This window comes from Elephantulus edwardii, unplaced genomic scaffold (assembly GCF_000299155.1).
Source record: "Elephantulus edwardii isolate Elephantulus edwardi_28Jun2011 unplaced genomic scaffold, EleEdw1.0 scaffold00102, whole genome shotgun sequence".
NCBI lineage: Eukaryota > Metazoa > Chordata > Mammalia > Macroscelidea > Macroscelididae > Elephantulus > Elephantulus edwardii.
Window position 1 is genome coordinate 9,820,632 of NW_006399852.1, and position 11,193 is coordinate 9,831,824.

An 11,193-nucleotide genomic window follows, 5' to 3' on the forward strand; every position below is an offset into this window, starting at 1 on the left:
GACCCTATGTACAATAGCCCTAAACTCTGCTTTGTCCTGTGCCAATCTCCCTGTCTCTGACACTCCCATCCCAATTATCGCAGTCACTGAATCAATCCACCTCATAGAGGGCCTTCCCCTCTTGTGCTGTCCCTCCACCCTACCAAGCATGATGTCCCTCTCCAAGGATAGGTCTCTCCTTACAACATGACCAAAGTATGTTAGACGGAGCCACAGAATCATTGCCTCCAAGGAGCCGCCCGATTTGACCCTTTCCAGGATGAATGCTTGTTTTCCTAGCAGTCCATGGTATTCTCAATACTCTTCTCCAGCACCACAGCTCAAAGGCATCAATTCTCCTTCTGTCCTCCTTAGTCATTGTCCAACTCTCTGATGCATAGCAAGTGATAGCAAAGACCATGGCCTATAAAAAAGATGGGAAAGGAAAAAAAAGGACAAAAATATAAGAAGAGATGTTAAAATTTGTTTTTGAACAAAAAGTAGTTAAAGTAAATGGAAGAAATGACTATGTTAAAGAACTGAACAGATTCCAAAGAGCAGCTCCAGAAAACAAAACAATGTATTAACATGAAATGTGCAAAGGCCTGCTGTTAGAAAAACGTACAGGGAAGAACACATTTTGCATTTTTCAGGCTGAAAGAACCAAAAGAAAAAGTCAAGCCTCGAATTACACTGTGGTGTTGGCAAAGCATGTTGAATATACCATAGGTTGCCAAAGGAACAAATTTGCCTTGGAAAAACTATAGCCAGAAGGTTCCTTAGAGGCGAGGATGTTGTTGTTGCTGTTGCTATGTGCCATCAAGTCAACTACAACTCACAGCACAGAGCTGTGCCCAGTAGCTCTGAACCCTGCTCTATCCTGAGCCAATCTCACTGTCCCTGACACTTCTGTCTCTGATAACCTCAGGTGGGGAGACCCATATCACATTCTTTAGATAGTAACGATGAGGGTCCAGTATCTGGAGAAAAACATCATGCTTAATAAAGCTGAGGGTCAGCAAAAAAGAAGAAAAATTGACACAGCATCTGCAGTGATAGACTTCAGTACAACAGACTGTGAGACCATATACTGCTTACTACAGTATCGCTATGAGTCGGAGTTGGGCTGATGAGGGCCTGTAACAAGAACAACAAAATGAAAAAAAAACAATGATGCAAGAAGTATTGACAAAGATGGGAGGAATACACAAAGTCATTGAATCCAAAATTTGGTTGACATTCAACCACTTCAGGAGGTAGTATCCAGAACTTATGGACTGGAGGAAGAAGTCTAAATTGCACCAAAGGCATTGGTGAAAAACAAGACAGCAGGTTTGGAGAGGAATCCAACTGAGATGTTAACACTGGAGGCAATACTAGAAGGGCTCACACAACTATATAAAGAAATTTGGAAGACAGCTGCATGATCATCAACCAACCAGAAGAGATCCACATTTGCACTCACCAGAAACAAAGGTAATAAAACAGAATGCAAAAATTATCAAGAATGTCATTGTCATTGCAAATACAATTTTGCTGCAGACAATGAAAAAATGGTAGCAGGAATACATCAGTGGGGAAGTGCCAGAAATTCAAGCTGGATTCAGAAGAGAATGTGAAATGAGGGATGTCATTGCTAACCCCAGACAAATCTAGGCTGAAAGCAGAATACTAGAAAGATCTGTGTTATTGACTACGTAAACACATTCATTCAACTGGAGTATAACAAATTATAGCTATCATTAGGAATGAGACTTTGTTCTTCTGGAAACGCTGTGCTGAGGCACTCAGAATGGTCCAGCATCTCACCTACCATCCTAGGCTGTCCTACAACACAGCCCCTAACTAAATTAGGCTGTCTCAAACCCCTGGTAATAGAATTGCTTATACTAAGAAGGCTGGGAAAACATCCAAATCTGCACATGGTATGTGCCTAGGGCACCTATGAGGGGTGCATGGTGTGAGACCTCCAGTCTTCATGAGGTTGTCAAAAACAAAACCAAAAAATACCATGCCAACAAAGCTTATGGTGAGTCTATGTGTGCTAAGTGTGTCTGTGACAGGATCAAGCGTGCTTTCTTTACTGAGGAACAGAAATTGGTTGTGAAAATACTGCAAGCAAAAGCACCAAGTCAGAAAGCTAAATTAAAAAAAAAAAAAGATGCCTCTTTAGTAATAAAAGCATATTATTTGTTCTGGTAAAAAAAAAAAAAAGAAAGAAAGAAATTTCCAAAACATTTAAAGTGCTCAGTGTGAAGAGAACCAGAAGCAGTCATTTCAACAGAACATGAGGACATAGCTTAGATGAGTATCAGGAAAGGTGTGTGTTGAATCATGGTTGACTTATTCAGTGTGTATGCTGTGGAAATAAACGGAGAAGCTGGACTGTACACAGAAGAATCTGCATTAGGATCAGAAGAAGACTCACTAACAACTTGTGCTATGCAAATAAAGCAATCTTATTTGCTGAAAGTTGAGCTGACCTGAAGAATTTTGTGATGAAGATTAAAGACTACAGCTGTCAGTATGGATTACACCTCAGCGTACAGAAAACACAAGTCCTCACCACTGGAACAAAAGCCACAGCATCATAAACAGAGGAAACAAACTGAATTTGTCAAATAATAAATTTATTTGGATAGGTGCATATACAATATTCTTTTTTTCTACTAGTTTATTTATAAAATTCTAACACAAATTTGAACAAATTCTTTCCATTTCCTTCACACCCCTACCCATCAAATTATACAACACAATGATTAATCCCCCCTTCCCCCTGTACATTCACATCCCTCTGCTTCCAGCTTCTCCCACCCCTCTTAGATCCTTATACTCATTCTACAATAATGGTCTCATACAATATTTATCCTTGCGGGACTGAGTTAGTTCACTCAGCAAAATACTGTCCAGTCCCTCCCAAGTTAGGCAATAATTTACAAAGTTATTGCTCCTGCGTGCTACATAGTATTCCATTGTGCGAATGTACAATAATTTCTCAATCCATTTGTTTGTGGTTGGACATTTGGGCTGTTTCCATGTTCTTGCAATGGTGAATAATGCTGCTATGAACATTGGTGTACAAATCTCAGTTTGTACCTCAGTTCTCATATTCTCAGGGCATACTCCAAGTAGCGGAATAGCTGCATCATATAGAATTTCTATGGTCAGCTTTTTGAGGAAGCACCAAACTGCCTTCCAGAATGGTTGCACCATTTCCAATCCCACCAACAATGTATGAGTTCCTTTCTCACCACATACTCTTCAACATCTATTATTTGCTGCCCTGTTAAATTTTACCACTCTTACTGGAGTGAGATGGTACTTCATTGTGGTTTCGTTTTGCATCTCTCTTCTTGCTAGTGATTTGGAGCATTTCTTCTGTTTGCCATTCTAATATCTTCCTGTGTGAAAATTCTTTCCACGTCTTTTGCCTGCCTCAATAACATGAAACATTTTCAATTAGTCTACCCAAGAGTAAGATACTACAGTATGGTTTTATCTTGCTTTAAATTTATTTTTATTAATGCTCAAAAAATTTATTTGGCTCCACAGTCTATAACACTGGAAGCAGCAGCCAAGAAATCTAATGACATATTGCGAAGATCAGCTGCAAAGGACCCCTTTCCAAGCGCCACTTTGGAGACTAGGCATACTTAGGTAAGATGGACCTAGCCCAAGTCACGGGCTCCAACACAGCGATGTTTGTCAGTATGGCCCAAGGATGAACAATGGTTCATTCAGTTGTATGAGCCCTGCGGTTGTATATATGAGTCAGAATTAGGGTTGACAATATCAAACAACAACAAAAAGTCAATGAGAAGAAAGTGAAAATAACTGACCAGGAGAAGATACTCCAGCGTACATAACAAGGGCCTGTCATTATTGATAGGTGCCCCTGAGGCCACTGTAACTCATTTTATTGGTGGTGGTGTATCACTGAGTGGGAACTGACCATAGCTGACCTACCAGTGGGTTTTCAGAGGCAGCACATTGCACAGGGGGAGATGGGCCATCCTTCTCCCATGGAGCAAGCTGGTGGATTCAAACCACATGATTTGGGGATTGCTGCACAACTTCTTACCACTAGGCCATCAGAGCTTCCTATGCACAACAGATCATAGAGTCCCTATGCACAACAGATCAAAACATCGCCCTATCCTGCAGCATGCTCAAGCCCATGGAAACCAAGCTGTTCCTTGGAGGCAAGGATTTTGAAGCTCCATCTCACACACTATGGGCCATGTTGCCAGGAGGGTCCAGTCTTTGGAGAAGGACATCATGCTTACAAGGGTGGAGGGACAGCACAGGAGAGGAAGACCCAGATGAGATGGTTTGACACAGTAACAGGGGTTACGGGAGTAGGTGTGTCAGAGAAGGTGAAACTGGCTCAGGTTAGGGCAGGGATCTGAGCTATTGTTCATAGGGTTGCTCACAGGCAACTTGACAGCACATAACAACAATAATCTTCTTGAGAGTCTTTCTTTCTCTAAACCTCCATCTTTCCCAGCAGAATATCTTATTTGATGGGATGGCCCATCCTGACAACATGTTCAAAGCATGTGAGACAGTTTCACCTTCCTTGCCTCCAACTAGGATCCTGGTTATACTTTCTCCAAGATAGTTCTGTTGGCTCTTTTGACAGTTCATGGCATATTCAATACACTTCACCAACACTACAATTCAAAGACATCAGAATAAGGAAGATCACAGGGGATCAAATTCTTCTCTGTTCTTCCTTATATACGGTCTAAATACTATGCTGTGGAGCAGGTACACCTTAGTCCTTAAACTGATGTCCTTGCTCTTCTGCATTTAGAGACATCCTTTAAAGCGAATTTTCCTGATTTCTTGACTGCTGCTGCCATGGATTTTGATTATATATTCAAACAAAATTAAATCCTTGACAAGTCAACTGTTTCTCCATCTATCATGATATTATCTATGGGTCCAATGGTAAGGATTTTTCGCCCAATGTTGGATGTAATCCATATTGAAGGCTGTCTTCAAGTCTTCTTCAAGAAAGGCTGTGTCAACAGCATCAAGACCTAAACAAATACTGCAGTGGAGAAATGGGCAAAGGATATGGATTCTGTAGAGTCAAAATAATCAAAGCACAGAAACCAAGTAATATGAGGTCTATTTGATCTCTGTACACATATAGAGAAAATTCTTGTCTACAAGAACACAAGAGGCTCATTTTGTAGACCAGTAATGATGAAATTTTAAGGAGAAAAGGAAGTAAAGGGGCGGGAATCAACCATTGGATTTTTAATAGGGTTGTTTGAGCCATGCCCCCTTCCGGAGTTCAGGTTAGGAGGCTGTGTTCAGTGGCCAGGACAATCCCCACTTATAGATCTCAATAGCATGAGGAAACTGTCTAAATTTAGAAATCACCTTCTCTGGAAATAAAGAGGTAACTAGATTACTTTGGTAGTCAAAGGCTTTCTCAAGGTAAACTTTGAAAAGTTCATAGTTAACATGTGTCTTGTCTCAGAGATGGGTTTATGGTCCCTGTGTTTCCTTTCTTCCAGTTTCTCACTTCATGGTCCACTTTCCACACTGGTCAATTTTACCTTTGTGACATTTCCTTTGGGCTCAGAGGAATCAGTCAGTCTGGACCTTAGTTTGTTTATACGTGTTTGCCTCCCTACCTCCCTACCTCCCTACCTCCCTCCCTCTCTCCCTCCTTCTCTCCCTCCCTCCCTCTCTCCCTCCCTTTCTTCCATGATGAAAGGATCACAGAGGAATATAATAAAAATGGTTAATAATATAAGGTGCAACGGCCTAGTGGAAAGGAGTTGTGCTGCTAATCCAAAGCTATATGTTTCAAACCCACCACTTAGTCTGTGTAATATGGACAATTTCCTCCTCTGTGATTAACAGCCTCCAAAAACTCGCTAGAGGGTTAGCTATGAGTCTGTTGTAACTTGAGAGTACATAACAACAACAAATTGAGCACGCTCAGGAAAGCACAATGAGATGTAACTTTAATCGCTTTAGAAATATCAGACCCAATCTCACTGTTAAAACTGAACATTTTCAACTCATTAAGACCATTATCAGATTTCCTGGGATGTAAATCTCAGCTGCAGGAGATTGATTGTCCATGTTTCTCTACATGGCTAGTATATTTGATAACCAATATCCCTTCTTTTGATTGGCAGCCTAACACATAATGCATAGTTGTTATTGCTGTTGTTAGGAGCCATCGAGTACAACTCTTAGCAACTCTATGAACAATAGATCAGACCCTGTGCCGTCCTCACACTTCCTGACACACAAGAGCCCAGTGCGGCAGTCACCATGTCAATCCATTTGGTTAGGGTCTTCCTCTCTTTTGCTGACCCTCCTTCCTTTCCAGATCATGTCCCTCTCCAAGGAATAGCAACATAGTATGTGGGGCAAAGCCTCATCATTCTTGCCTCCAAAGAGCACTCCAGCTGCACCCTCTCCAAGACATATCTGTTTGTTCTTTTGGCTGTCCATGGGATGTTCAGTGCTCTTCCCCAACACCACAGCTCCAAAGCATCAGTTCTTCTTCTATCATCCTTACTCATTGTCTAGCTTTTAGACGTATAGCAAATATAGAAAATGAGAACCGAGGCACAGAGACTTGTACACCAATATTCATAACAACGTTATTCACCATCACAAGAACATGGAAACAGCCCAGCCACAAACAAACGGATTGAGACATTATGGTACATTCACACAATGGAATACTATGCAGCACACAGAAGCAGTGATTTTGTAAATTATTACCTAACCTGGGAGGGACTGGAGAGCATTATGCTGAGTGAACTGAGTGTCCCACGAGGACAAATATTGTATAAATCCATCATTGTAGAATGAGTATAAAGATCCAAGGTGGGGAGGGAGGTTGGAAGCAGAGGGATGAGAATGTGCAGGAGGCAGGGGGGATTAATCATGGAGCTGTACAATTTAATGGTCAGCGGGGTGAGGGAAACTGGAAGAATTTGTTCTCGAAAACAATGTATTTAATTTTGTAAATAAATTAGTATAATTTTTTTAAAAAGAAAGTTGTGTGTCAAGGTTGTATCCTTTCTCCATACCTATGCAATCTGTATGCTGAGCAAATTATTTGAGAAGCTGGGCTCTAAAAAAGAAAAGGGCATCAGTATTAGAAGCAGACTCATCAATAACCTATGTTATGCAGATGACAAAAACTTGCTTGCTGAAAGTGAGGACTTGAAGGACTTGTTGCAGAAGACCTTTGGTATGGATTGTATCTCAATGTCAAGAAAGAAAAGATTCTTACCACTGGTCCAATAGGCAATAACATGATAGACGGAGAAAAGGTTGAAACTGTCAATGACTTCATCTTACTTGGATCTTATTTGGATCCACAATCCACACCATTGTTACCAGCAATCAGGAGATCAGGAGACATATTGCACAGGTCAAGTCTACAAGTAGAGACTGTGCCATATTCTTGAGGAGCAATGATGTCAGATTGAGGAGTAAGGTGTGACTAATTAAGATCATGGTCTTTCTTATCACTTGCTATGCATCTGAGAGATAGACAACTAATAAGGATGATAGAAGAACAATTGATGCCTCTGAGTTGTGGTATTGGAGAATAACACGGTCTATCTCACAAACTGTCAAAATAATAAGCAGGTATGTCTTGGAGAGGGTGTAGCCAAAGTGCTCCTCGGAGGCAAGGATGCTGAACCTTCCTCTCGCATTCTTTGGCCTTGCTAGGAGAGGCTATCCCTTGGAGAAGAACATCAAGCTTGGAAAGGTTGAGGACCAGCCAAGGCAATGAAGATCTCCACCAGGTGGCTTGCCACAGTGACTAGATCAATGGATTGAGGAATGTCAGAGATTGTAAGGGTGGCACAGGATAGGACAGGGCTCAGATCTGTTGGATTATACTTGACTCAGAGGTCCCTAACAAGATCTACAACAAAGATGAATGAGACAAAATTGTATCATTACAAAGAATGTTTGCAAAATGTACGCATGTCACAATTTCAAGGTGGTATCAGAAAACGCCTTATTCCTGCATATTCCCTGCATTTCTATAGAAGTCCTCTGAAAGGAAACAAAATGAAACTCAGAGCTTGAGTAAATATGAGAGAAATAACACTTCCTTTTATATACACTGGTACTGTTTTTTTGTTTGCTTGCATTAAACATGTATTATTTTTCTTGAAAGTTGAAAATCTGAGTTTGCTGTGTCTGGAAAGGTGGTAACTGATTATCTCCATTCGTTTTCAATCTCAAAACTAATTTCTGCAGCTTAAGGACATTCAAATAGTTGTCTCTGAGTTTTGTTACCTCCACATGCCATTAGTTTTAGATGATCCACTCCTCTGCTAGCTGCTGTCCATTAACTAACTAGATAGAGAGGTGATCACAGCTTAAAGACTGATATGTTGTGCTAATAACCAACAAGTCAGTGGTTTGAACACAAGCTGTTCTGAGAAAGGAAGCTGGGCCTTCTTCAGCCACAGGATTACAGTCTCCAGTGTTAAGATGCCTGTTGTCAATCACAACCAAACTGACAGCAGTGGGTTAGAACCAGAGGGGAAGAAGGAAGATGAGGAAGACAGCACCGTGCTGTTGTCGTTGTTATTGTTTTTATGAGCTGTCAATATAGGACCGACCCATAGCTGACCCTCCAGTAGATTATCAGAGGCAGTAAATCACATAGGAGGAGATTGCCCATCCTTCTCCCATGAAGCAGCTGGTAGATTTGAACCACGTGCCCGTAGGATTGCAATACAGCTTTTTACCACTAGGACACCAGGGTTCCCTAGTAGATCTGTTGATTATTATCAGGAAAAGCCTCACCAAGACGAAAACCAGACTCACTCTTATAATTAGATGGGCACCAAAGAAGTTACTGTATCCCAAACTTTGCTCCAATATTTACTTTATTAAAGAACATAACATTCTCAGCTCCAAGATTCCACCGGCTTCCCATCTCCCTCCAAAACAGTCAACGTGCTCACAGTGGTCTACAGAGGCCCCAGCCTGTGTCGTCTCTCCTGGTTCACATCCTAATACTGTTCCTGCCCCTCACTGTTCTCACGCTGCTCTTCTATTTCTTAAACATAAAAGCACATCCATGAGTCTGAGCCTTAGCCTTGCTCATCTCTCACCCTAGAAACCTCTTCCCTCAGCTAGCCCATGCCTCTCACCGCCTCTTCCCTCTGGTCTTCATTTGAACGTCACATTCTCCATCAGGTCTGCTCTGCTTTCCAAATGTAAACAGGCAATTCCTATCCTTCCGCCCCACTACTATCTATGCCCCTTCTCTTCCCTGTCACCAGTTTCGTGGGAGCCCCGGTGGCCCAGTGGGTTATGCACTGAGCTGCTAAGTGCAAAAGTCAACCAGAATCAAAGTTAAAATCCATGAGCTGCCGCTGCTCTGTAAAAAAGAAAGATGAAGCGATGTATTTCCACATCTGCAGCCTTGAAAACCCAGACCAGCAAGGTCACTATGAGTCGTAATCAACTTGAGAGTAGTGGGTATGATTTTTGAAATAGCCTTGATTGATTCTGTTTATGGTTTCTCTGGGGTTTTTATATCCCTCCAATCAGGATTATGAAGGTTTCCTGGGTTGAATTTTTATGTTTTCCTATTGGCAAGGAGGAACCAGTCCTTGGAGAGGGACGTCACGCTTGGGAGGGTGGAGGGACAGAGCAGGAGATGAAGACCCTCAGTAAGATGGATTGACTCAGTGACTGGGGTTAGGGGTGGATGTGTCAGAGATAATAGGATTGGCACAGGATAGAGGGTTGTTGTACATAGGGTCACTATGAGTCGCAGGCAACTCAATGGCACATAACCACAACAATTGGCACATAGAAGGGGAGAATTTTTTCCAAATTCATTGATATCAAGTTTACTCCAATTCATAGGAACTGTACAGGGCAAAAGAAAGCTTTTTAGAAATCTGTAAATTTCAAGGAAGCACACAGCCTTATCTTTCTCCCATGGAGCAGCAGGAGTTAAAGCCTGAGATCTCTACATCAGCCACCAACTGCTTAGTCCCCGTGTCACCAGAGCACACTGCAAAGTCAATAAATATTTGTTGAGCATCATTGATGAGCGATAAATTGTCCTGATCAGAAACAGATTTTGATCTCTCACCCTGATATCTGTACTGAGCCAAATGTGTTTAAGCTTTTAGGTAAAGTGTCTTTGTGAACTTTTCAACTCTGTCCTACCCTGAGCCAGTCTCACTGTCTCTGATTCACTTAACTCCATTATCCCAGTTACACTGTCAATTCATCTCATCCGAGATCTTCCTCTCTTGAGCTGTCCCTCCACTTTCCAAGCATGATGTCCTTCTCCAAGGACTGGTCCCTCCTGGAAACATGCCTGAAATATGTGAGATGGAACTTCAAAATCCTTGCCTCCAAGGAGAAATTTGGTTTCACTTTCTCAAGGATAAACCTGTTTGTTCCCTTGGCAGTCCATGAAATGTTCAACACTCTTCCCTAGCACCACAACTCAAAGGCATTGATTCTTCTTCTGTCATCCTTAGTCATTGTCCAGCTCTCTGATGTAGAACAAGTAATCATAAAGACCATGGCGTAGATCAGGCACACCTTAGTCTCCAAACTGACATCATTGCTCTTTAGCACTCTGGAGAAGTCCTGACAAAAGACTCCCCCAAGGCAATTCGTCTTTTGATTTCCTGAGTGCTGGTGTCAACAGTGTTTATTATGGAACCAAGCAAGCTGAAATTGTTAACTATCTCAGTCTCTTCTCCATCTATCATGATGCTGCTAATTGGCTCAATGATGAGGATCTTTGTCTTCTTTATGTTGAGCTTCAATCCACATTGAAGACTACAATGCCTGACCCTCTGCATCAAATGTTTCAGGCCCTCTTCAGTTTGATTTTCAAACTGTGGCTAACTTTGAGAAGAGTGGTAATTCCAGAAGACCTGACTATGCTCATATGTAACCTATACCTGGACCAGAAAACAGCAGTTAGAACAGAGCAAGGAAACACTGCATGGTTCAAGACTGGGAAAGGGTATGTCAGGGATGTGTCCTATTGCCATACCTTTTCAATCTATATGTGGAACAGATCATTCAGGAGCCTGAGGTTTATAAAGAGGAATGTGGCATCAGGATTTGAGGAAGACTCATGAACAACCTATGTTATACAGATGACACAACCTTGCTTGCCAAAAAGGAGGAAGGTCTGAAGGCTTTGCTGCAGAAGAT